The sequence below is a fragment of the Hyaena hyaena genome, unplaced genomic scaffold, assembly GCF_003009895.1.
Source record: "Hyaena hyaena isolate Hyena2069 unplaced genomic scaffold, ASM300989v1 scaffold_24, whole genome shotgun sequence".
In the NCBI taxonomy this organism is placed as follows: domain Eukaryota; kingdom Metazoa; phylum Chordata; class Mammalia; order Carnivora; family Hyaenidae; genus Hyaena; species Hyaena hyaena.
In genome coordinates, this window is record NW_024080656.1 from 3479435 (window position 1) to 3507361 (window position 27927).

The window sequence follows — 27927 nt, forward strand, 5'->3', positions numbered from 1 at the left end:
GGCATCTGTGGCTGATGTTGCTCCCTGAATGCTTTGAGTGGAATTTTAGAGGTGTTTGGCCTTAGAGGCGGAGGGTGACTCTTCTTCCTTGGCCAGCTTAAATTAAATTATTTAATTTTATTGTATTCTAATTTTAGTGCTAACAAGGCATAGCCAAGAAACCATTTCCATTCAAGAGCTGTGACCATTTTGACGAGGAGTACCCAAAGTACTTACCTGGGTTCTAGATGCTTGAGTCTGGGTAAAAGCTAAGATTGAAAAGTGTCCTGGTTTCTTGTTCCACTCTCCAGACTTAAGATTTTTGGGGGGTTAGGAAGCCTCCTTTTAAAAAATGCAAATATGGTCAATATGTTCATTATGCAGGGATTTCTCAGTTATACGTGCAGATTACTTGGTCAAATAGTATTGTTTCCCTTTTAGAGCCCCACTAATAACAAAAGGGAGGAAGATCTGTGGCTTTGTGTATGCAAAGGGGTGGGCCCAAGTCAAGATGGGGTGCCAAAGGGGAGTATGACAGTGGGGGGTGCTGGGGTGGGCAGTGCAAAGGAGGGCGTCTGAGATGGAAAGGGTGAGTACAAGCAGGTGGGTGGGTGTCAGAAACAAAGGCTTCTCCTTTGACTTTTTAGTCATTTGACTCAAACAGCTGCTTGAAGCCCCAAGCAACCTCTTGGGTATTTTGCTTAAGAAGATGTACTGTTCCCTGGATGTGGACAGTTGTTCAGAGATGATGTGATTTGTTTGGTTCTGGCCTGGAATTGTAGTTCCTAAAGCTGGCTGGACATCAAAACCAGTTGGGGAGTTTTTTAAACACTAGCACTTCCCATGTATCACATTGCAGCCCTGAGATTTGGACCAGGAATCTGTGTGATAATCAATATAAACCCTTTTCCCCAAGTGACCTGGAGGCAGTTCACTTATAGGTGAATATCTGAGAGGCATTAATCCATAACTCTTCCACCGGGGCACCAGGCACCAAGATGGTAAGTTACATAAGTGCTGAAATGGGGCAAAATGACCTTCCCTCTGCTGTGATTAATCTCGACACAAGTGTTTTCTGTTGTTTTGAATTTATTTCTTAAGAGAATCCCTGGGGATGGGATGAGTGTTGTTAAAGGTCTGAGTATGTTTACAGCATTCATCAAAATATTTACATTTAACGCTCAAGTGATAGGGTGCCACTTTCAAAATTCTATAGTGTTATATACACGTAGAGGCTGTTCATTATTACTCAGGGAAAGCCCCAAAAAAGGAATTTGCTTTCAAGGGAGAAAGTACCAAATCATTCTTCCATTTCTCTTTTCCAGTAAAACAATACTAATGAATTACTTTTGGAAGAAAATTTCGAAGTATTACAGAGCGCACAATTGCTTCTTAGAGCATAAATTGGAGTCTTCTTATCGCTACACTTAGTTCCTTGTAAAACTGTAGTCAGCAATGACCTCTTCCCCATTTCGTAGAAAAGAAAACCAAGGAAGAGAGTGGTTAAGTAACATGCAGTATGGTTCTCATCACATTTGCCATGAGAACTGTGTATCGTCATCCACTCAGTCATTGTTTGAGGTAATAAATAATTGAGTAGTTGCTATAGGTGACCCCATGAAAAAACACTGGTAAATGAGCACATAGAGGAATATTGTTCAAATTGGGGAAGACTGGGTGGAATTAATTGACCCAGATAGACCTCCTGCTCTATTTTTTTTTTTTTACATTATGCTTTATTCATCATATATTTGCATAACTTGCTAACTTAAATGCATGGTTATTGTTTGTGACAACAGATGGGAATAGGGTGAATTTTCAATGGCTTCAGTGAAAAAAAAAAGCCACGCTCTTACAAAATATCAAGTGAGATATTTGTAGCTGTGTGCGAGAGCCTGCCTGCACTTGTTTGCAAGAGCTGACTGTAAGATTTCCAGAAATTTTGCAAGCCAGTTGTTGAATTCTATAACTCACAGTTAAATACGTTATCTTAAAAATAAAGGTAATAAATATTCAGAACTCATTACTTCCTTTTTATTTACTACATTTTACTAATTATTTATGCTCTTGAACTCATTTCAATTTATCTGTATGATGGAAACATTATATAATAGTGTGCTACTGAGCACACCTCTTTCCAACTCTGCATTCAAGTTCGTGACTTGAAACTGGCCATGGTAGAAATATTTACACCATGGAAATTGGCAAACACCATAAATCAATCTCCCCACACTTTTTTTGAGGAAAGGCTCTTAAATATTTTATCCTCATGCTCTGCTCTCACAGAGCTGTGTAAAATACAAATATGGCAATGTGGGAATGTGTCAAGAGCCATTAAAATGCACATACACTTTGATCCCTCAATTCTATCCCTGGGAATTTATTCTAAATAAATAATTCTAAGAAGGAATATATAACATGCAGGAACACATTCGCTGTATTATCATTTATAACAGAGGAACCAGAAAATAACCCAACTAAGCAATAATGGTTCTGGTAGTGTAAAGGCCATGGAATAGTTTGTAGTCATTACAGTTAATACTTACGGTAGTTATATGAAAATATATTTGGTATTGTGTCAAATTAGAAAATCAGGATTAGAACAAAACAGGAAGAAAAATTTCACATTCTGATTTTGTTATGAATGAAGATTAAATGTGAGTACAAAACAATGCAAGCATTTGGGGGGTTAGTATGGTGAAATGATAGAATTTTGTTTTTACTTTATTTATTGGAGTAGTGGTGTGTGCATTTTAAAAATGTTGAGAAAGCCTTAAATGAGTGAACTTAAGTAGTTTTAACATTTAAACAGAAGAATGAGCAGTTTTGTGGACCAGATGAGGTTTGCCTTTGACATGCAGATGTGTACTATGACTCTCTGGGCAGGGTATTATTAAGGGAGTTTGGACGCAGGCGGTCTGGAGTGGTAGTTTTTGGCGGTCTGGGGGGTTTCTTTGCTTTATTATTATTAAAAATTTTTTTTAATTTTTTTTAAAAATTGATTTTTGAGAGAGAGCGAGCAGGGGACGGACAGAGAGAGGGAGACACAGAATCTGAGGCAGGCTCCAGGCTCTGAGCTGTCAGCACAGGGCCTGAGGCAGGGCTCGCATTCATGAACTCAGGAACTGTGAGATCATGACCTGAGCTGAAATCAGACGCTTAACTGACCGAGCACCCAGGCGTCGCTAAGGGGGTTTCTTTAGGGCAGCTCAGAAAGGAGGAAGAAATGACTGGTTGGGTACTGAAGATTTGCTAACATAGACTACAGAGGCTGAGAAATAACCCAGAGGAAAAACACCCAACTGGCAAAGGCCAGAGAAAGAGGAGAGGGCATTTCTTAGGAAAAGACAGGGAGAAGCTGTTCTCTGAGATGAGCATGATGGATGTGAAAACAGTTCTATTTAGATCTAAAAACAAGGGAGCTCAAGTCAGAGAGGAAATGATTCTTGTAAATCATGGGTTCTCAAGTTTTAGTGCATTTATGGGTCACTTGGATGGATGGGGGGGATCATGTTAAAAAATGCAGCCTCCTAGGTTTCACCTCCATGGATTCTGATTCAGTTGGTCTGGGGTTGGCAGGAATATGCATTTTTAACAAGTCTTACGATGCCATAAAGTTTCTGATATGAATGGTCTGCAGATCCAGATTAAAGGTAACAGTGTGGATTGGCTGAGGGAATGTACATCAACGTGTGCATGTGTGTGTGTGTGTGTTTGGGGGGTGAGGCTATTTCCTTGAGACTTAGGATCTAAGGGCTTATGACGTAAAGGAGATGACAACAGAAAAAGCCCAGAAGGGACAAGTTATTGTATTGAGTCTGTAGAAACAAACTGAAAACGGGAGACTGTACTTATGTTACTCCTGAAAGAAATACAGTTTGTACCACCAAATTCCCTTCCACCGCGAAATGACTTTTGTCAAGCATTTGGACCCACTGGAAACAGCTGTGAACGAGGGAACTACAAGCAGGTGGCACAGAGAGGAATGGTCATAGGGAGATCTAGGACCCACAGACTTTCTAGTTCAGACCACTGGAAGGTGGTAACTAAGACTAAATGTGTGTAGAATAAGTGGGACTATGTCCAGAAAATATTTTGGGCCTCAGTGTATGATAACATTCCATTAAAGAAGTAAAGAAAGTCTAATTTTTGATGCAGTGTAGTACTCTAAATATCACTCAAAGTAGTAATAACACTTACATGTGTGTCTAAGGACTTTATCACTCAAAATAGTAATAACACTTAGACATGTGTCATAACAACAACACATCACAAAATAAACATATTGAAAGTAAATGACATTGCAAGGGCAGGAGCCATGCTACTGAGATTATCTGCTTCACCTGGCTTCAGAAGAGCCTTAGTGATTGTAGTAAGCTTTCAAATAGCCTTTCATATCTTGAGCTCTTCCAACTTAAAAAAATTTTTAAAAATGTTTATTTATATTTGAGAGAGAGAGAGAGAGACAGAGACAGAGAGACAGAGCATGAGTGAGGGAGGGGCAGAGAGAGAGAGGGAGACACAGAATCTGAAATAGTCTACAGGCTCTGAGCTGTCAACATAGAGCCCGACTTGGGGCTCAAACTTGGGAATGGTGAGATCATGACCCTGAGCTGGACGAAGTCAGATGCTTAACCTGCTGAGCAACCCAGGCACCCGTGAGTTCTTCTAACTTTATACTGAAGATGATTCTTCTACTTTAAAAATGTTTCACATTCCCTATCACCAGGCTCACTATTCTCTTGGGACATGGCCAGTTAAACCAAGAATAAATCGCAACTCTTCTTAGCACTGCAGGCACAACTCAGGGTCCATTGGATGTGTAAGAGTGCACCTGCCAGCTACCCTATTCCTCACTTAACAGGGTTTTTTTTTCATGGACTGATTGGCTTACACTTCAGAGTTTCCTCATCACTTTTTTGCTCAGATATTCCTTTGAGAATCTGTTGAGAACCAAAATCCTTGAGGAAAAAAGCACAGGAATACAAGAATGTGTATATTTGCCATACAATTTAGGAGATTTGGGGGCCCTCGAAAACCCATCCAAGGCCCCCTAGTAGTCCAGAATCCTCATATTAAGAACTCCTGGGAGCACCTGGGTGGCTCAGTTGGTTGGGCGTCCAACTTCAGCTCAGGTCATGATCTCATGGCCTGTGAGTTTGGGCCCCACGTCGGACTCTGTGCTGAAAGCTCGGAGCCTGGTGCCTACTTCTGATTCTGTACCTCCCTCTCTCTCTGCCTCTCCCCTGCTCAAACTCTGTTTCTCTCTCAAAAATAAATAAACATTAAAAAAAAAAGAAGAAGAAGAACTCCTCTGAGGCTGTCAGTATAGCAGAGGAGGCCTTGCAGAGGTTGATAAAGTTCTGATTATTGCTGATGCTGGATTTAGCTGCCAAAGAGAAATGCTGACTCTCCAGTTGATGGATTAAATGAGGGCAAGATGACAGATGCGCGTGTAGTTTCATAGTATTGGATCCTCAGCTTGAGTAAACGTGTACAGTGGCTGGAGAGTGTGTATGACTCATGTTCTAAGCCCTTAATTCTGCATTCTCTTAAGCGAAGCCAGAGTTAGTTCCCATCTGGGAAAGCAGTCTCTCAAAATTCTACTTTAATGCTTATTTATAGTCATGTGCTTCCTTTCACGATACAAGAAATGCAGGCCGGTTGTAAATACTGAGCATGGTGACTGGTGTGGGGCCGACTGACGCCCCCTCAGTGAATACTGGATGCGCAGTCAGGCTGCTTTTTGGGGCGAACGGCCGTAGCCAGTGTGTAACGTGCTACAAAACGTAGGTTTTCCTATCTGAAGCTGAACATCTGTTTGGGCCCTGATGACTTCGGAGATAAGTCCTTTTCCTGTGCAGCCTTAAACCACGATAGCCCAGTTGGCCGTCTTTTGTTAGTGGGTACTTCACTTGCAATTTGGGGAACTGGGTGTTTTTGGAGGAAAGGTCATGGCGTTGTTAATCTCTTGTCTGCTTGGACTGTGATAAGGGCTCAGGCAGGGTCTGGAGATCTACCCGAAACCCAACTCTTTAAATTAGCCAACTCTGAAAGTGATAAGACCATGTTATTGTGTCATATTCATAGAGTGGGCAGATACAGGATGGGGAGCGAAAACGCACCCCATCTTCAGCCCTCCAGGGGAAAAGTATGTGCAATTGGCTAGATTAATTGTGAAATAGGAGTCAGACTTCTCTTGGTCTAGCACAGCGTAAGGATTGTTCATCTCCTTCCAGGTAGAAAAAGAATATCTATGACAAATATATTCAAGTAGTTAGTGCAATTCGACTTCTACAACCAGTTTTAATGTTGTACACCCTTGACCCTTCCAATGTCAATTCAATGTATTCAATGTAATCAATTTATTGTAATGTAGTACATTTAATGCATTTTAATAATAATACTGCATCATGGAATTCTCAGTTACAGCCCACAAAACAGAAATAGTCACGTACGCCAAAGGCCGATAGCGAACCCTCTATCTCGCCTGTCTCTTGGAGGCTGCTCTCCCTGCTGTGTCCTTATGCCTAGCAATCTAGTTGCTGATGCAGGGAACTGACTGGCACGTATGTCTTCCTTGATGCTTTTGCTTTCTTTCAGAGGATCCATTCTTTGCGGCAGGACCCTTGCTTTTCCTTTGCTTTCCCATTGGTATTTGAGCTGTCACCTTCTTAAGCCCTCTTGAACACATAAATCCCAACGTGAACCTTCTTCTCAGCCACAAAATGGCTTTGTTCCAACTGAAAGTGATCTCAACTATGATCGAGAAGTGCAACAATGCCTGCGATTGTTCCTTCTAACAAGGAAAAGGAAAGCCATATATTTGAATTCAAATTTAAATGATATAAAACTTTGCCATCAACTATAAGAAACTTTAAAGGATTTAGAAACCCTGTTGGTATACTTCTTTTGTATAAAACCTGATTTTCGTTAAGCTCCAATGTCTTTGGCCAGTAACTTGCCGAAATTTGTATCTCTCTTCCTCTGCTTGTGATAAGGGAGCACAAGAGGGTGTTGGACGTACATACAGGAAATAGGAGGGGAAAAGGCAGAAAAATCTTACATGTTGACAGTACCACAATTTCCTACATCTGCTAGAATAATATTGTCACTATATTCCTATATGCAGAATATCTGGTAATATCAGAGAAATATCTGTAGTAATGTGGACTTTAAAAAAATATAATGGCAATAATGTTCATTGTAGCAAATGTGGCATATAACTTTTAATTTAAATATATGTGTATATATTTTATTTGTCAGAATTTAATTAAGTTTTTACATTTAAAAAAAGCCATCATGCTAGTGCTTTCCCTCCAAAATGTGCAAAATATGTAGAAAGAAGCTCAAAAGTAAGCATTGCTTCCTACTGGAATAGGAATACAGCTGATGCTTAAATGGATCACTTGAATTAATGAAGGGCAAGTAACTAGGGTCTCTTTGCTGAGTCCTATAGCTATCTTTTCTTTGTTTCCATCCTCTATGTCTCAGGAAAAGCAATTTTAAAATGTGAATGATGGCAATGTTTCTATTAAATTCTAGAGCCATAAGAACACATGGATAGTTTTTGCATGACGGCGGAGGAGTTCTATGTAAAACTTGGACCAAAAGTTCAAAACCCAAACCAGTAGTTTTGGATTTCCCCAAGGGCTACCCATTTGACATGACATCCAGGAAAGACCCAACACATATATATACGGAAGGAAAAATAAAAGTTTCTCTTCCAACAGGGGCTAGACTCCAGTGGCTTTAGGTTTAGAAACTAGATTGTGCAATTGTATTCATAAGACAAAAATCACCAGCACTTTCGGCTTTAGCTTATGCTCAATTTTGTGTTCGAACTGTGGCCAGCCAAACTTATGAACTTATTTTATTTTAATTTTTCAAAGTTATATTATTTTCAAGTTTCCTCTGGTTAGCTAGTCCTTTCTTTGGATTACTGAAATGATCATATTTAAAAATTTTTCTTACGTTCATTCATGCTATTTGGAATTTAAATGTTACTGCTCCTTCCTTTATATATTTGGTCATGACTGGTTTTATGCCTCAACAGGTATATATGCATTATTTTATCTGCTAATCATAATTCTTTTCCTTTCTTTTGCCAGTTTTGAGAATGCATAACAATTCTTTAATACTTGATCTTTAACAAATAAATTACTAAGGTAAAACGCAGGATAAATAACAAAAACAAATTTAGTTGCCTTTACAAACTCTTTCTGAGTTTGATCAGGAACTTTTAAAGTATTATCAAGTTTTCTCTTTTCCTATAAAATATTGGCCAAAATACAATTTACAAACAATATCACTAGCCGGTCAGGGAAAAAGAGTAGAATGACCTTTCTTCTCACTACTTAGGAGGCTCTGTTCCAAATTATTATTTTGAGTTATTTTAGATGGCTATAGAAAGGCCGTTTTTCAGAAAAATGGCAAGTAACTGGGCAGTAGGAATGAATAGCTTCAAAATGTTTATAGCCTTTTACCTCTTCTAAGAATTATTCCTGGGGCACCTGGGTGGCTCAGTCGGCTAGGTGGCTGAGGTCATAACCTCACAGTTCAAGGGTTCGAGCCCCACTTCAGGCTCTGTGCTGACATTTCAGAGCCTGGAGCCTGCTTCGGATTCTGTGTCTTCCTCTTTCTCTGACCCTCCTTCACTCACACTCTGTCTCTCTCTCTCAAAAATAAATAAACATTAAAAAAAAATTAAGAAAAGAATTATTCCTAAGAAAACAATAAGTCTTTTATTATAAAATGAAAGCTTTTTAACATAAAGTTTTTTTATAATAGAGAAACCTAAAAATCAGTTTAAATGTCCAACAGAAATACATTATATTTAAGCCTATTTAATAGTTATTAAAATATTTTTTTAAAGTTTATTTGTTTTGAGAGAGAGAGTATGCATGTGGGTGGGGGAGGGATAGAGACAGAAGGAGAGCGATAATCCCAAGCAGGCTCTGTACTGTCACTGCAGAGCTTAATGAAGGGGTTGATCTTACAAACTATGAGATCAATACCTGAGCCAAAATCAAGAATTGGACACTTAACTGACTGAGTACCCAAACACCCCTAAAATATTTTTGGAAGAATAATGACAAGTAAAAAATTAGAGGATATAGTAAAAATTTTTGTTTAAAAAGGCCTATATATAGTTTTTATACATGAATTCAGAATGTGAAACTAAGCCGGCATGTTAAAAATTGTCATCTAGTGTATGGTAAGAGTGCATATAATTTTAAAATGTTTTTCATTTTTCTTGTAGTTTCTATAATTAGTACGTATTAGTTTTATAAGAAAAGGTCCAAATTCCTTATTAAAATAAAGTCAATTTATGGTGTTATGTTAATAATGAAACTAGTAAAATGATTTTGATATGAGGATTACTTTGACATTTTGAAGAGAACCCAATACTTTGAGAGCCCTAAGCCTATAATTAAGTTTTATCTTTTAAGATTCAGAGGATCTTTAGATTTAGAGGGATCTGAAGTCTCATATTTTGAAACTTGATAAGCCATAGAAAATCACTTTTAATGAGAGATCTTGGAGTTATTAAATAGGCTTGTGGGTGGCTTATGTTTTTAAAATAAGAGAGAATTAACTTTAGCTAGAATAAGAGCTTAAGCAACGTATAAAACATTTAATTGATGAATACAGATGACTATTTAAAAATTTGTATGTGAAAAGATTCCCAAAGGTATCCGTTAAGAAGCACATTTTCCTAATGCATCTAAATATTTAATTTAGAAATAATTGACTTTTAAATATTTTGAAAGGCATACCTACTAGGCAAATCATAGATGTATTCATTCTGGTATGATGTAAGAAAGTTACGTTGTTGCCTTCCATGGCCATTTTTTACACGATAATATATCTAAAAGTTTATTAGTTTTAAATGCCAAATATTACTTGGAATATTTTTAAATTATTTTAAATTTGATTAATTTAGCAAAGAAAGAATTTTCCTTTTAAACTTGAGCAAGTTTGTTTGATTTGTAATCTTCTTGATTACATTGTTTGCTTGTTTTTGCCTGTGACTGTGTGGCTTTGGTTTAACAATAACTCAAGGTCTTGTGAGGACAGCTACTGTCCGTGAGGCGTGTCAGTTAGTAATGATTTCAGCTGCAAGTTATACGATACCTGACTAACAGTGACTGAAAAACAATCCCGATTAATTTCTCCTGTATAACAAGAAGTCTAAATGTCTCTCTCTCTGTCACGGGCTTAATGGCTCAGTGGCTCCGTGTTGCTCTCTCTGCAGTTCTCGTCTCTTCCATTGTGGGTACGAGATCGTTGCTGCAGCTTTGAGCCCTGTGTATTCATACATCCATGAGAGGTGTAGGGCTGGGTGGAGACGGAAGGAAGCTAACTTGGCATTGGCTGTCTCTTGTTCTAGGAGAGCAAGAAGGTCTTCAGGGACCTCTCAAACAGGTATCCTTCTGTATTATTACCACAACCGGGTTACATAACCAGCCCAGCTTCGAGGCAGGTAGAGAAACAGGAAATAGAATTGTTATCACTGCCTTAGACCATGCATCATAATGGGGAGGGAGAGACAGGACAGGGTGGGTATGGGGTAAGGGTGGGGTAGGGTAGCGCTTATGATATCATTCCTAAGGTAGAAGATAATAGCTTTTTGGTGGAAAGAAGAGGCAGAGAAAAATCTTAACTCTTTTTATGTAAAAAGATATATAGATACATACCAATATACATATAATACACAAACAGACATATATATGGTATTAAAATTTCATGGGTGAGGCAATTAGGAAAAAAGTGTCTAAAAATGCTCTGGGGGATGATCATGAAAAAAAGGTTGAGAAATACTGGCCTAGACCAAACATGATCCATTCCTGAGGCTCTGCACGTAGTCTTACAAACAAAATTGGATTCTATTACTAATGACAAAGAGAGACATAGATATTGAATAGAAAACTAACAATGCCTGCCACAATGTCATAAATTAAATTAACGAACAACTTACACAATCTTGTAATTAAACTGTGAGCTCCTTTTTAAAAAAATATTTAGTATATATATATTTTTTTAATTTTTATTTATTTCTAGGAGAGAGAGAGAGACAGCGTGAGAAGGTGAGGGTCAGAGAGAGAGGGAGTCACAGACTCTGAAACAGGCTCCAGGCTCCGAGCTGGCAGTCAGCACAGAGCCCGACGCGGGGCTCGAACCCACGAACCACGAGATCATGACCCAAGCGAAAGTCGGACGCTTAACCGACTAAGCCACCCAGGCGCCCCTAAAAAAATATTTATGTTGAGAGTGGAGGCCAGAGAGGAAGAGAGAAAATCCCAAGCAGGCTCTGTGCTGTCAGTGCAGGGTCCGACACAGGGCTTGAACTGATGAACTGTGAGATCGTGACCTGAGCTGAAAAAAAGAGTTGGACACTTAACTGACTGAGCCACCTGAGTACCCCTCAACTGTGAATTTCTTAAGAGTAGGAACTGTGTCTTATTCATCTTTGTGTATTAGTACCCTGGGCCTGTAATACACATATTTTGTAGATTGAATGAAACCAAAGATATGTTTTACAGCTGGACCAGTTACCCCCAAACATTAATTTGAACATATCTCCCTACCCATAAGCCTTCATCAGCTTCTAATTCCTTACAGGAAAGAGGTCCGCCTTCTCATTCTCATTTCCTACCACTTTTTCAACTATTATCTGGGATCTCTGCACATTGATCTACTTGGTCCCTAACACATCTTTGGTCTCATCTGTGTTTTTTTGTTTTGTTTTGTTTTTTCCTTTTATTTATTTTCTTAAATAGTTTATTGTCAAGTTGGTTTCCATATGACACCCAGTGCTCATCCCAACAAGGGCCCTCCTCCATGCCCAACACCCCCCTTCCCTCTCCCCCACCCACATCAGCCCTCAGTTTGTTCTCAGCATTTAAGAGTGTCTCATGGTTTGCCTCCTTCCCTCTCCCCAGCTATTTTCCCCCTTCTCCTCCCCCACGGTCCTTGGTTAAGTTTCTCCTAACCCACCTATACGTGCAAACATATGGTATCTGTCCTTTTCTGCCTGACTTATTTCGCTCAGCATAACACCCTCAAGTTCCATCCATGTTGCTACACATGGCCAGATTTCATTCTTTCTCATTGCCATGTAATATTCCACTGTATAGATAATGTGCTTTGTTTAAAAAAATTTTTTTAAACATTTATGCATTCTTGAGAGGAAAACACACAGAGCACAAGTGGGGGAGGGGCGGAGAGAGAGGGAGACACAGAATCCAAAGCAGGCTCCAGGCTCTGAGCTGTCAGCACAGAGCCTGACGCAGGGCTGGAACCCACAAACCATGAGATCATGACCTGAACCAAAGTCAGATGCTTAACTGATTGAACCACCTAGGCGCCCCTCAATCATCTGTGTTTTTGCACATGCGGTTCCTTCCCTTGTTACCCATCAAACTCTTTTTCTCACAAGACCCTATTCAAAGTCTCTACCTCTGAAGTCCTGAGGTGGTTCTACTTGCTTGGAAGGCCTTTCCCTCTCTCTCCAACTTTTTCAAACCCTTCCCTTCACAGCTTCGTCTAAGTCCTGCTTCTTTCCCAGATTCTTGACAGTGCCCCCAGCCCACGTGCACCTCCCTCCTCTTTAAATCCTGTTGTTTTGTTTTGGGTCTGTGTCATTCTGGGGTGTACACCAATGACATAATTCGGTGTACGTGGTGTCTTTACTTGTTGTCTGACTCTAGCACCTGTATTTTGTCTCCACCATAGGCTAAATTCCAAGACAGTTTCCAAGGAAACTCCTACTGTGCCTGGTGCAGTGCTGTGCATCCAGGAAACAGTGAATAAAACGTGGCTGAACAATAGATATAATCAATAAATATCAATAAATAAAATGAGAGCCAATAAGGAGTTGGCAATTCTGTTTTCTCCTGTTCTGAAACCCACTGTGTTTGTGTTTTAACATAAATATACTTAGCATCATCGGGATCTACTCGCAAGAGAAAAATCGAATGGCCTTACTTGGGAACTAGAAGCTCCATGACCATCACATGGAAAAAACCCCACACATGTTTGGAGAACAAATGAGAAAAAAATAGGTGTGCAGGGGATATCTGATACATAATTATACTTATTGGCTAGATGGGTTTTTTTCTTAATAATGTTATTTTGGATGGCACCTGGGTGACTCAGTCGGTTGGACCACCGACGCTTGATTTCCATTCAGGTCATGTTCTCACAGTTTGTGAGATCAAGCCCCTCAGTGGACTCTGTACTGGCAGCGCAGAACCTGCTTGGGGTTCTTTCTCTCTGTTCCTCTCTTTCTGCTGCTCCCCTGCTCATGCTCTCTTTCTCTCTCTCAAAAATAAATACATTTTTAAAAAACGTTATTTTTTAAAGCATATTTATTTATTTTTGAGAGAGAGCCCACACATGTGACCAGGCACACACAAGCAGGGGAGGGTCAGAGATGGGGTGGGTGAAAGAGAGAATCCCAAGCAGGTTCAACACCGTCAACACGGAGCCTGATTTGGGGCTTGAACCCTCAGACTATGAGGTCATGATCTCAGTCAGTTCGATGCTTAACTCCAACTGACTGACCCACCCAGGCGCCCCTGATAAGATGTCTTAATAGGCATCAAGACTTCACCTTTACAAGGGAATATTGACACGTTAGGGAAATGAGTGTGTTGATTTTTTTTTTAAAGTTATATTATTTTATTATAAAAATTTAAATACATCTAAAAGTCTCTATGCCCATCAATCAAATTCAGCTATTGTCAAGATACTGCCACATTTGTTTCATCCTTTTTTCTCTTCTTTGCTAATTTAGTTTAAAGTAAATCCCAGACATCATGTCACTTTCCCCACCAATGCATCTCTAAAATCAAGAGTATTTTCTTACACTACCATGCTGTCACTATCCCACCTAATAAAAATAGTAGTAATCCTTTGGAATTTTCTAAAACCCAATCTATAATTATATTTCCCTGATTGTCTTAAAAATATCTTTTCGGGGCACCTGGGTGGCTCAGTCAATTAAGTGACCGACTTTGGCTCAGGTCATGATCTCGCTGTTAGTGGATTCGAGCCCGGCATCGGATTCTGTGCTGACAGCTCAGAACCTGGAGCCTGCTTTCAATTCTGTGTCCTCCTCTCTCTTTTCCGTTCCCCCTGCTTGCAGTCTGCCTCTCTCTCTCTCAAAAATAAATAAACATTAAGAAAAACTTTAAAAATACCTTTTTACAATTAGTTTATTCAGTATGCAAACAATGTGCATCCATTATATAGGTGTTATGTCTCTGAAGTGTCTTTAATATTCATTATTTTTAGTGACACAAACGCACTGACGAAGAAAGACATTGGTTGATATATTGGGGTAATTCTATTAGGCTGATAGCAAGTTGTTAGATTGCTCTTATGTTAGATTGCTCTTACTGCAAAGAGGTTTTGCAAACAGGGATGTCATAAATGATTGTTTATAAGGTGATCAATTATGATAGTTCTATTGCTTTGTTTATAGTAGATGAAAAAGAAAGAAAATGGAGAGAGATTTTGTCTTTTGGGCTGATTGTTTTTTGTGTGTTGAAGCTGATTCATATGTAAAATGGAGATAATAACATAATAATCCTTACTTCCTGAATTGTGAAGGTCAAATGTAAAGCTAGCTATCTGAGGGAGCTGTGCTTAGCTGTGGAACAGCGTTTCTCCAATCTGACTGTGCTTCTGAGTCATCTAGGGCTTTAAAAATAGTTTCTCTGGTTCTTCCCAGACCTACTGAATAAGAATATCCTCATGAGGGTCCAAGGAAAACATTTAAAACAACCTCTCAGGGTAATTGTGATGATGATCAAACATGGGGATGATTGACCTTACCTCCCTGGACCTTGATTGCTTTATCTATAAATTGTGAATAATGATACTTCCCAGGGCTAATGGTGCTTTACAGTGCTGTGGGCGGATAACAAATGAAGTGAATAAACACCAAATGCTTCTGGGGCACCTGGGTGGCTCAGTCGGTTAAGCGTCTGACTTGGGCTCAGGTCATGATCTCACAGTTAGTGGGTTCAAGCCCCGCATTGGGCTCTGTGCTGACAGCTCAGAGCCTGGAACCTGTTTTACAATCTATGTCTGCCTCTCCCCTGCTCACGCTCTGTCTCTGTGTCACTCTCAAAAATAAAGATTAAAAAACTTTTTTAAAAACCCACCAAATACTTCCTTAACACCTTAGTCATGATCAGTATTATGAATTCAGGTGATGCTCATCCATACATTGGACACTTGACTTCGGGATGGATTAGAATTCCTCAGCACATGCTCCCTGTGTAACACCTAGTGTGATGCCCAGCATATAGTTGGAGTGCGGCACATATTGGAGGAATGAATACATGAATGATATTATTGTGAATTCAGATCAATGACACTTCAGAATACCCATCTACTGACAATATAGAAAACTGGTGGACCCCCAGTGTTATTCTAATTTAGGAGGTGTCCAGACTTAGACGGGATTTATGCCCAATAATATGTATCCTCCGATGTCTTACCTTTTTTTATATGCAGTTTTTGTGTCTTGCAAACCTTTTTCCAATCAAAACCGGCTTTGAAGAAACAATGAGACTGGACACACATTCATATAAACGTGGAAATGGTGAAAAGGGCTTTACCTTCCACGGACATTCACGTTTTGCCAAAGCACCAAGCCTCTAAAGAAAGGCTGTTCCAATGGTGGGAGAGATGTTTCAGTAGGGAGGGGACTTCTCATCACCCTTGATGTCATGTCACCCCATGTAGGCGAGTACCTTGTGGTAAGACTGTTCCCTGAAGGGAACATGCTGGATGCCTTCTGTGCCAGCTGGCTGGAAATCCTGAGGGTCAAGATGTTCTTGCAGGGGATTCTTATCAGCAGAAGTGACAGCTGCTGCTGACAGATTGGGGAGCTACTTCCTTTGCCATCTTCCTGTGGGAAAGGTTCCCTTGAGCTACGTGTCTTCATTCTCCCAGATTGAAAGTTGTGCTGTGGGGATCTTATCAAATGCTTCTGAACTATAGTCCTTCAAAATGAGGCATCCAGAATACTCAGTTCTGTGCATGCGTAACAGTGACACTGGAATTCAAGCAGGAGAATATCATTAAAGAGAGAAGATGAGAGGGGCACCTGGGTGGCTTAGTCGGTTAAGCGTCCGACTTTCGCTTAGGTCATGATCTCGCAGTTCGTGGGTTCGAGCCCCGCGCCGGGCTCTGTGCTGACTGCCAGCTCAGAGCCTGGAGCCTGTTTCGGTCTGTGACTCCCTCTCTCTCTGACCCTCCCCTGCTCACGCTGTCTCTCTCTCTCTCTCTCTCTCTCTCCTAGAAATAAATAAAACATTTTTAAAAAAAAGAGAGAGAAGATGAGATACAGACTTTTCCTGTGATAGATAAGGGGAGCCCGCATCTCATTATAGGCCCAGTGATGCAAAAAGGAAGGGTCATGGCTTATCCACTGATGGTTGACTCTATGGTAGTGAAGTTTCTTCGGATCTTATTTTAGAAAAATAGCGAGCGTGAGTGAGTCTCATTCTTGATTCCTGATTGCACACACACACAAAGATACACACACCCTTTGCGACAGACTGGTAAAGCTTCACGGGATATGGAACACTGAAGAATTCACTGGGAGGTTTTCAAATGTATTCTTACTAGGTAAGCACTTGTAGAGTGATAAAGGACGTTTTCTGATGGATGCCTGCATACTATTTCTGAGTGTTACCAGATATCAGATAATGTGCAACAGAACGAGGTGGTTAGAGGAAGATGGAAATGAGTTTAGGTGATTACCTTCTTTCTGTTACATTTCAGTTGATTTTGGGATTATGGACTTAGAAAGGTTGGCGAATGTTGATTTCCAGAGTGGTTCCTTTTGGAGTCTTACTATTGTCTCTTGAAACTAATTTCAGGTGCATTTGTACTACTAAGACAAGACTAGGGTAGCCTAGTACATGAAGATGACCAGAAGATCATGTCCTAAGAAGCTGAATTTAGATGAAGAGAGAGTAATCCAAAAGTGAATGGTTGGTCATCCATGGAAACAGAAAATAAGCACGTCTGAGAATTGTACTTGGGCAGTGTCCATATGCGCACTGTTGAGAGAAAATCTTGGCTAATGAACTTCCTGTATTTTGATCATTTCTTTAGTACAAGGCTGATCCTGACCCAGGATGCAGGCCTCCTATGCCACAGCCGTCCTTTCTTAAAAGTGCCTTTCCACTAATACTAGCAAATGCTACTTCTACCCAGGAAGCAACTGCAGTACACATTTATATTTGCTTTTACAAAGGATCTTGAGCTATTTTTACACCTCCTTGTTGTTGTGACACAAGCAATGTGTTTGTGAAGGAAATTTGGGAACTACAGATAGGTACCAAAAAAGGGAAAAAATCTATAATTGCACCAATAAGAATATTGTTAACAGCTTGATATAGTTACTTACTTTTCATCCTATTTTTATTGAAAAATCAGACTCATGTTGCACATAGTGTTTTGAACTTACTTTAAAAAAAGGAACAATGTTGTCATATACCTTCTTCCATATTATTAAGCATTTTTCTAAAATAATAAGGAATTTGATGATAAGAAGGTATTATCTTTCCTCTTCCCCTTTGGTAAGTTATTCTATGTGGCAAGTTGTCATATATTTAACAAGTAGAGACAAATGAGGGCAAAAATGAACAGAAATGGCAAGTCAATGTGTTTTCTGAAAGTCTCTGCTGCTAGAAACAGATTTAGGCTCATGCCTTCTGGTTTCAAAGACTTTGATGATAGCTGTGTGCAGACACGGGAGTTGGAATAAAGGGTCAACATCGAACTCCAGGTAGGAGCCTTGGATGATCTAGAAAGAGCCGCAAGTCCCTTGTCAAGAGCAGATGATTTTCCAGCATGTCTCTCCCTGCTGGGACCTGTACTGGTTGCTCCTCCATGGGCATCTGGTCCTCAATATTTGATTGCTTTAAGGTTGTGGGGAGTGCTGTTATAAGGCCTCAGAACTTTTGTCCTTGGTGTGGGCATTTGGGAGGTAGAATATGTTTTTGTTTTTGTTTTGTTCAGGAAAGCCCTGAGGATAACTTAGAGAAATGAAGGAGTTTGTGGGGCCCAAATGACACTCACCTTTGGGCCCTTGGCCATCTTGGACACCTAGTTATTCTGCTGCCAAGGTCTGTAAATGGGCGAGGTGTTTTCTTCAGTCTCTGAAAACTTGCTAAGGCACTCAGTGTTTGTAAGTCCTCTCTGTCACAGACTAGGCCAATGAACCCTAAATTTTCCTGGGACATGTCTCCAGGAAAAGAAGTTCAAATTCTCTTTGTATTTTGTGTAAATCCAAGGCAGTTGCTGCTGAACACAGTCCTGAAATCAGACAATTTGAGCCTTCTGTGCTTAGTTTGGCTTATGGGCCCATGCTGAGTCCTTATTAGCATGCATGCTTCTGGATCAAGTTTGAGGAGTAGAGGAGGAAGGAGGAGCAAAGCAAGGTAAAAGGAAAATCCTGGAAACAGGGAAAGATCATCATAGCAGGAACTTTGAGCTATCTGCTCCTTTTTTTCTTTTCTGGTAACATCTGCTCTCAAAGCAGCATATGTTATCAGTGCTTTCATAGAAACATGAAGTATGAGTACTAGAAGGGCCCATTTTAAGTTCAATGCCTAATTTCACAGATGAAGAAACTAAAGTCTGGACAGGCTGGCTGGCGTGAGCAAGGTCACATAGTCAGTGGTACAGCCAGGATTGGAGCCTGACTCACAGTCCAGAGCTCTGTCCATGGCAAGCAGCCTCTACTTACAACACAGTGAGGAAAAGTCGAAGCCCGCACTGATTCTCCATGTATGTTTAGTATATACTTATGTCTTCAGATTGATCCATAGCTGAGAAAGACCTGCTTAGTCCTCTACCTAAGGAATTTAGAATCAGGCAACTCAAAACCTGCTGATAGAGACCAAGTTTCATGATATATTATTGGGGGACACAGTAGCAGGGAGTACAGTAGAGCAGGCTGTAGTTTGCATATTAAAAAAAAGAATGTGTGTCTATAGGACAATTACACATATGCATTCATGCAGGTGTGCAGGTGAAAACCTGTTGCAATTTAATAGTTTTGGAAAAATGCATGAGAAACCTTATTAAGTTTCTGGTTGCCTCTGGGAAAATGGGCTGGGGCCACGGAGGACAGGTGTAGGAGGGAGACATATTTTTCACTTTTGTGCTCTTTGAGTTTTACTACACGCATGTATTAACTATTCAAAAAAGTAAATGTAAACACATTTAAAGATGACACGTGAGCTCAAATAAGGGAGAAAACGAATGCTTACTGGGAGTTTCTGGAAGTCCTTATGGAGAGGTGGCATTTGAGCTGGGCTCTGGGTCAGACAAAACTTGACCAGGAAATGTCAGAGCAAGAGAGATCGTATTTCAGGAGATGAGAACAGGATGCTGCAGGTAATTGAGGCAGGGAAGGCAGGGAGAGTTTGGGGGATGCTACACTGTCTGGAGAGACGGCAGCAATGGCCAGGGGACATGGTGACAGTGACTAGGAGAAAGGTAATAAGAGAGACGGCTGGATGGAGGTTATTTTGTACTTACCATGGAGTACATTGGCCCCAAAGTCCCTTCCCACCTCACCTCCCGTCTGTGCTTCAGCCACAAAAGCCAACTCTCTATGCTCCAAATGCAAAGACCTTTCCCACATGCATTTCCTCTTGTATTTCCCTCCTCCAAGACCATTTCAAATGTCACTCCTCTCCACTCCCTCCATCCCCACCACCCTCCAGGATGTAAGTGCTCTCTGTCTTCAGTGCTCTCTTGGCATTTTGAATTTACCTTTATTATAGCACTTGTCCCTTTAAGTTTTAATTTTTCTGTGGGACAAAGCTGAGCATGAGGTCGTTTGTATGCAGGATGTTGCTTCTTTTCTCTCTAACGTAGGATTGTGTTCTCTAAGGTCTCAGCTTTATGGGAACTTATTATGATGAAGCACAGCCCGAGCGTTCTGCCTTTGCATGGCGATCACAGTCCCTTTTCCCATGAAGTCGTTTCCTCTATAGAAAAAAAAGTGAGGGTCAGAGACATTATTAACTAAGTAAGACATTTTTTTAAAAAACAGACCTCTAGGCCTAGTCTAAACTATATTAACATTTTCTTTATTATCTTTGTCCCCAGTAGGTTCTTTAAAAGTAGCCTAGTTTAAAGGCAATTAAAGGCAGATATCATGTCATTTTTTTCAGACTTCTGTGAATTTGGAGCTTAATGTTAGTAGAACATTATATCTGCATAAGAGATGAATTAAACAGATGAAAAAGAATTTTGCTCTGGAGGATCCTGACAGTTTCAGGGTCATTATAAGCTTGTTTCTCCCAGTGTCTGTAAGTCCTTGATCAGAACTTGAGCATCTAAGGAGATATTTCATCCTACTATTATATATTATGTCTGAAATATAATTCATCTAAAATTACATACATCTGTATTACAAAAGGGGATTTAAACAACTTAAGAGAAGCTGTACAAACTTGTGTTCTTAGATCATTTCATCATTTCTCTTTATTCTTTTTCCTCCCTTCGACAATTAAGGAATAGCTGCTCTTTCTTCGCTACAGCTTTATCTGTAGAGGGTCATGTGTAAAAGGAGCAGAGAATTCATGGCAAGCTGCGGTTGGCTCACTGTTGCACAGATACCTTGTCTCTGCCTGGACCAATGCCCTTCTGAGCATTCTGGGCATTTAGGGGCACCAGAACTAGCTCGTACATTTACTTTTCTTCATAAATGGGACCCTTTACCAAATTATTCAACTGCATGCTTTTTTCAGTTACTAATGTATCATAGGCCTCCTTCTCAGTACATACAGGATGATCTAATTATTTTTAACGCTGTATTGGATTGCACTGCCTGGATATGGAAGAATTAATTTAACTGGTGTCTTTTGATGGACTGTTCAGTTATTCCCAGTTCTTTTCTTGCTGTTATGAATAATGCATCAATGCAAGCTCTTGCACATACGTCTTGACTACTTGTATAGGTACAACAGGATAATGTATTTAAAGAATTGGAATTGCCGGGTTAAAAGGTATATGTATTTAAAATCTTGGCAGCTAGTGGCAACGCATACCAAAGGGAGGGTGGTGGAAGGGGTCTACCCCAGGGACAGGTAATAAGGGAGCTCATCATCTGTAGAGAATTTAGAAGCAAAAATAAAACCAACGTAGGTCTGAAATTAATTATCGTGGTGTGATGGCAGTGATAAAATCAGAGTAAGTTCTTAGTGGTGTGCATGGGGTTCATTAGAGCCGACTTTACAGGCAGATTGCGATTCTCACCCTTCTGGCACTACGTAATCCTGAGCTTAAATAGTAGATGAGAAATAAAGAATGATTGCACAATGATTACAGAGACTATGAAATAGCACTTGATTTACTTCAATTGTGTCATTCTATGTGACCTCTTGGAGTTTTGTGTTTAATTTAAAACAGTGAGGCAGAGCACAAACTGCAAAGTATAATATTTTTGATCAATAAGGGCAGGTTTTAGGGGCACCTGGGTGGCTTCGTAGGTTAAACGTCCAACTCTTGATTTTGGCTCAGGTCCTGATCTCATGGTTCAATGGACTGAGCCCCGTTGCAGGCTCTGTGCTGACAGCACGGAGTCTGCTTGGATATTCTCTCTCTCCCTCTCTCTGCCCCTCCCCTGCTCACTCTGTCTCTTCCAAAAATAAATAAACATTAAAAAAATAAATGCAAGTTTTAGTTCATACACGAAACACTTTACTACATTTGAATAATTTAAAAATTGAAATTAGTTTTTCTTTGAATTGTTACTTGTGTTAAAGCTAAAGAATCGATCGAGAAAATAATGATTGTTCCTAAGTCTTACACATTATTACTGACACTAAATTTCGTCATATAGGCTAGAGAGGTTAAAAAGTGATTGGCCTCACGTGAAGAATACCTTGAGCAGGTACTGGCTTCTGTCAAGTTGCCTTTCACAGAGATTTTACTCTGGCACATCTCCCGATGGTGAGAATATATGCTTAAGGGAGAAATCTTTAAAATGTTGTTAGAAATCAGGAAGGACTGTGGTAAGAAAGAAGTCATTTACCAGCTGAAAAGTGTTCTTCCAGCTATTTCTCCCCCTCTTCTACCTTTATTTTAGGATTGTGTTTTAGTCTGTTTAGGCTGCTGTGACGAAATACCACAGTATTTTATTTCTCACAGTTTTGGAGGCTGGGAAGTCCAAGATCTTGGTGGTAGCAGGCTCGGTGTCTGGTGAGGTCCTGCTTCCTGGTTCATAGATAGTACCATCTCACTGTGTCCTCACATGGTAGAAGGGGTGAGGGAGCTCTCTGGGGTCTCTTTTATAAGGGCACTAATCCGTTCATAAGGGCCTCACCCTCATAACCTATTACCTCAAAAGCCTCTACTTCCTGATACCGTCACCTTGGGGTTTAGGTTTCAATATATGAATTTTAGGGGGGCGCAAACATTCAGACCATAGGAGATTGCTTTGTTTCAACATGCCAATCAACTGGCCATTGCAGTGGTAGGTAGGTTTCCCCCAAATTAGAGGCAGTGGGAGGGGAGGTACACAGCACTATGAGTGGGCTCAGAGGCTAGACTGCCCGGTTCAAGCCACTGCAGCCCTCCTTACTAGCTTGTTATTGTGGGCAAATTACTTTATTGCTTTGTGCCTTGGTTTCCCCAGCTGTAAAATGTGACAACAATGGTATTAACCATATAGTGTTGCTTCATGATTGATAGGCTAATTTTCATAAAGCATGTCAGACAGTGTCTGACTGTTGGTAAGTATTTATGGGTATCCTTTTCTACAAAGGGTCAGATACCCCAGTAAGCACGGGAGATAGGTTCTTTTTAATCCCTTTAAAAATCCTATGAACTATGCATCATTATCCATATTTTTTGTTCTGGTTATGTGATTTGTCCAAGGCTATACTGCTAGTCAGCAATGCGGATGAGAATCTGAGGCCCTGACTCTGCAATCTCCCTTCTTTGCAAACAATTGAAAATCAGCAGTTTCTTCTGTTGAATCTGAAACTAAATTGTCTTCACTTCATTCCATGCTCTTGGCTAAACAACCAGAACAAAATACCTTGAGTTCTTTCACAGTCTGAGCAATTTGTAAGTTAAGGGTTTATCCTAATTCTAGAGAATGTCCAAAAGCTTTGTGGCTGCCCCTGAAAAAAGATGATCTATCTCAAAGGAAGTTAATGAGAAAGGGAACATCTGTTTGAAAAGTATGTTTATATTAAAACTGGGAGCTACCTTTTGAATATCTATCTATAAGTTGTCTATATGCACTTGGCATTTAAAATACTGAGGTGCCTGGGTGGCTCAGTCCATTAAGCATCCAACTTCCACTCAGGTCATGATCTCATAGTTCTGTGGGTTCAAGCCCCTCATCAGGCTCTGTGCTGACAGTCCAGAGCCTGGAACCTGTTTCAGATTCTGTGTGTGTGTGTGTGTGTGTGTGTGTGTGCGCGCGCGCGCGCCCCTCCCCTGCTCATTCTCTTTCTCTCTCAAAAATAAAATAAACATTAAAAAAATTTAATATTAAGGAAAGTAAGTATGGGCTATAAAATGCAGACATCATATATATGTGTGAACCGAAAGAGTGCTGAGTCAGCTGATCCAAGTTTCTGGGCCTTGAGTCAGCCCTTAGGGGCTAAACCACTGTTCTCAGCCTTGGCTTCCTCATGGGGGAAATGAGTGGGTTGAACTAGATGACCTTTCAAGCATCTAATCATGCTAAGTTTCTTTACCCTTCAGGGGATATGTTATTTTACATTTCTTTTTTTTAGTGGTTGCCCAATGATGGGGGAGTGCCAGGAATTCAGGGGAATTCCCAGAATACATGGGCACAAAATATATTTTTAAAAGTTTGCAACATATTTACTTAAATAAAAAGGATTAATATCATCAATCTCTAAAGAGATTTTAAGAAATCATTAAGAAATAATGGCCACCTTGCTAGAGAAGTTGGTAAAACAAACAACTTCTAGAACAAAAAAATAAAAGTGGTCAACAAACAAATGAGAGAATTTTAATTTTCACTAGTCATGTATGAAATGCAAGTGAGAACAAATCAAATCGGTAAATACTATGCCCGGTGGTAGTTGGTAGTGTGAACTCCATACACTGGTTATTGAGTTTCATTGGTTGATTTTTTCTCTCTTTTGTTCCGGTAGTTGCACTCATATCTATTTACACTAAAGAAATAATTGTGTGTTTATATACATTTATTTTTAGAATGTTCACCCAGAGATATTACATTAAAAATCAGAAACAGCTTAAATGTCTAACAACGGGCAATTGATTAGATAAATAATGCTACATTCATATAATGAAACATTATGTAGTCATTAAAATTATGTTTGGAGAATCTTAATGATACAGGAAATATTTATGATGTAGATATTAAATTTAAAAAAAAAGATGCTAAACTCCATTGAAGTATGGCATTAGTTTCAGAAGAAAAAAAGGTGCACTGAAAAAAAGACACAGGAAAAGGCACACTAATATCTCATGGCTTTTGGTTCTAGTTGGTAGCTGGCTTTCTCCTTTTCTCCTTTCGGTCTTTTAGATTGTTCAGGATTTAAGATATTCTAGAATGTGTATGTACTACTCAGAAAAAAAACGATCTATAGAAACGATCCAGAGAAAATGATGAGAGAAGTTAGAGTGAAGCCATCTCCAGTCTGATTGGATCAGCAAAGAAAGAACTACGTTCACCACCCATGGCTTGGCTACGTGTGTTCACTTATGGTGGTGATGGCACCCGGGGGGCTGGGGAAACCCTGGGGGGGGGGGGGCGATGATTTTCTTCATCGTAGATGGTGCTTTAGAGATGGGAGGTCTTGGGCTTGGTGGAGTTCTATCCAGACGTCATGCAGATTTTATATTTTTACAGTAAGTAAACGTCAGATAGAGAGCTACTTTAGGTCCGAGGGGAGAACATAATATCCTAAACTGTAAACTTCCCATTGCCCCCTCACCTTTGCAGACAAAAAAAGACTCCCAGGGCAGACAGTCTCCCTGGCTCTCAGAGTCACTTTGATTTGGGATCTGGTTTTGTGTGGGCAATACATTTTCACTCTTGAGTTTCTTTCAAATTTTCATTATGACTTTTTTGCTCTTTTGCAAAGAGCTAATGCTGCAGAATTGGGGCCAGGAAGACCAAAGGAAGTCAGTGACTGTAATTATGCTGGTTAGAAAGTTAAGACTTTAGGTAATCTCAAAGTAACTTCAAGAGTATCCTTTGAGTAGAGTATTTTCCAGAAGTTGCCCTTACTTCTCAGAGACGGATGTTGATACCTTATTGAGATGCAGGTAGAGCTTGTACCTGAAGCTAACATTTTTCTTTTTATGACTTGCTAGGAATCCTAACCCAGGCCCATTGCTTTTCCTCCTCCAGATCCATTCAAAGGGAGGCAGCCTCCAAGACTTTGCTCTCTCTACCTTTAGGTCACTTGTTATTTGATGCACCAACATTCTTTCAAATACTTGAAAAAGCCATTGTAGCATAAACTGTACTTTTTAATTTTGGGTGATACCTTTTTTTTTTTTTTTTTTTTGCATTTTTCTCTATAGCTAAAGACTAGAATAAAACTACAGCTTGGGCAACATGCTATAGAAAATAAAAGATCCCACCTTTTAAAGCTTTTATCATAAAAATTTTGAACATATGTTAAAGTAGAGACGATAGGCTAACATACTTGCCATGTAACCATCATTCAACAGCTCTCAACATTTTCCCACTCTTATTTCATCCATCATCCTTACTCTTGTTGTTGTTGTCTTTACTGGAATACTCTAAAATCTCAGACAATATATTCAATTCACCTGTCAGATAAGGACTTTAAAAATATGTATGGCCACAATATGATTTTCGCCTAACAAAATTAGCAGTAGTTCCTTAATGTCCTCTACTACCCAGACCATATTTAAACTTCTTTGAATACCTAAAAAACAGAAAAAAGGACTTAAAATTTCTCGTGAGCAAGAAGAGAGATAGGCTTAAGACATAAGTTAGAGAAGGTTGAATTACTCAGTTTTGCTTGTCTTCTCTCCAAGACAGACCTTTAAAAAGGAACCAGAAGCCATTCTTAGAAGTAATGTTAAACAATTTCAGCTATCTAGATATAGAAAAGTTTTGTCTTTGGATGGTGGTGGGGACTCAGAGAAATTCTCTATAGCTTCAAGGGACCTCAGATCAGCCTTCTCTTTCCCTTCCAAGCCAAATTTTAAAAAAACAAAACCAAACAGGGGCACTTAAGTGACTCAGTTGGTTAAGCATATGACTCTTGATTTAGGTTTAGGTCATGATCTCACAGCCCTGCATCAGGTTCTGTGCTGACAGTGTGGAGCCTGTTTGGGATTTACTCTCTCCCTCTCTCTTCTCTGCTTCTATCTCAGAATAAATAAATAAAAAACAAACACCAAAACCATACATACAAAACACTTCAAAACTGTTCAAGTAACACAAACGTACAGTGGAAATATTTTACAGTGCACATAAGCAAGGACCAGAAAATAAAAATCACTTAGAATCCCAGGACTGTAGACAATTCACCTTACCATGTTGGTATATGGTGCCCTGGAATTTTCACACCTGTGGAATCATGCTATACATACTACTTTGAAATCTTCTTTTTCTTCTATTCAACTTAGGGAGACGTCCTTGGTCAGTCAACACACTTGTGCACTGCTGTTTTAAAGGATATTGATGAATTAGCTTATTCATCCAAGAACCACCTGTTCCTACACAATCTTCCTCCGTTATAAACTATATGGACAAAAACATATGTGTAACTGAATATTTCACCCCAAAGTTCATGGGTGTATAAGAACTACTCTGCCATCACTTATTCCCTTCCCACTCATTCTTATCCTTTGCGATGTGGTCACAGCCCACTGGGCTCTCTGGAAATCTCTCTGGCTCATCAGCAGGCATCCCCTGCTGATCTGAAAGATCAGACTCTTCCTGGTCTCAGAGACCTGTTTGCCAATGGCTTCCTCCCAGGTCCCCGGGCCTAGAGCCTCTGAATCTTCTCACTGCTGGCCTAGGGGCCAGTTCTGCCTCAGGGCTGTGCTGGAGTCTCTCTCCTCCTTGCTGGCCTCCTAGCTCTATATGCCCCAAGTTTCTTTCTTTCACTGGTCATGTTTGTCTTTCTCTTTCATCTCTGTGCAACTCAACTCAATTGTTTTAAGGGTCGTGTTCTAATATCCTGGCCTCTACAAAGCCTTTCTGGATTCCTGCCCATTGTAAGCATCACTTTTTTCCTTTGTTGGCACCTGGTCCTTCTTTAGACACTGTTGAGGTTTATGGCTAGTATTGCCTTTAGATTCTAAGTTTCGTGAGGGCAAGGAGTGTGTGTTATTCAGTTTGGAATCTGCCCCATTGTATAGCACAATGCCAGACACATACTCTAATGGGTACTCTAAAGAGTCTAGTGAATAGGTACTATTTAAGTTAACAGAGAATGGACCATAGTTGGCTATGGAGCTCATAGTATATGTTGTTGGTGCTGACAGGCCTGGAACAATTTTGGATTAAATGAAAACAAATACAGGCGCATTTCCCATAATTCCATCTGCTGTCCCTCTCCTGTCTCCCCACCTAGCAACCCAGAGGGCAGCCTCCTGGAACTACTTTCCACTTCCCCAAACCAGACATGTACTTTCATGTCGCTGGGCCTTTGTACGTGCTTCCCTCCCTCCTTCCCATGCCCTTTCTTCTTCTTTGTCAAAATCTTATTCATCCTACACATCAGATGTCACCTTTTGAACATAGGGTTTTCTTATCACCACTCCTTTGTCTCACCTCCAGAGAATCAATTGCTCCTTCTTCTGGGTTTTATAGAACTGATTCATATCGACATCATTACAGCAGTTACTATTTGTGAGTGCTTATTTTGTTCCAGGCACTGTTTTAGGCTCATGATATTA

At 40.0% G+C, this 27927-nt stretch overlaps 1 protein-coding gene across 3 annotated transcripts in view; it reads left to right on the plus strand.

Annotated features, from left to right (window-relative positions):
• Positions 1-897: 897 nt before the first annotated feature.
• RHOH (ras homolog family member H) overlaps positions 898-27927 on the plus strand; it is a 36721-nt gene continuing 9691 nt past the window's right edge. The window contains exons 1-2 of one of the 3 annotated variants that reach the window (XM_039226967.1): positions 898-980; positions 10213-10407. The gene's annotated coding sequence lies outside the window, so the exon portion shown is untranslated. The remainder of the gene's footprint in view (positions 981-10212; positions 10408-27927) is intronic. The other 2 variants (XM_039226968.1, XM_039226966.1) reach the window with 2 other exon arrangements.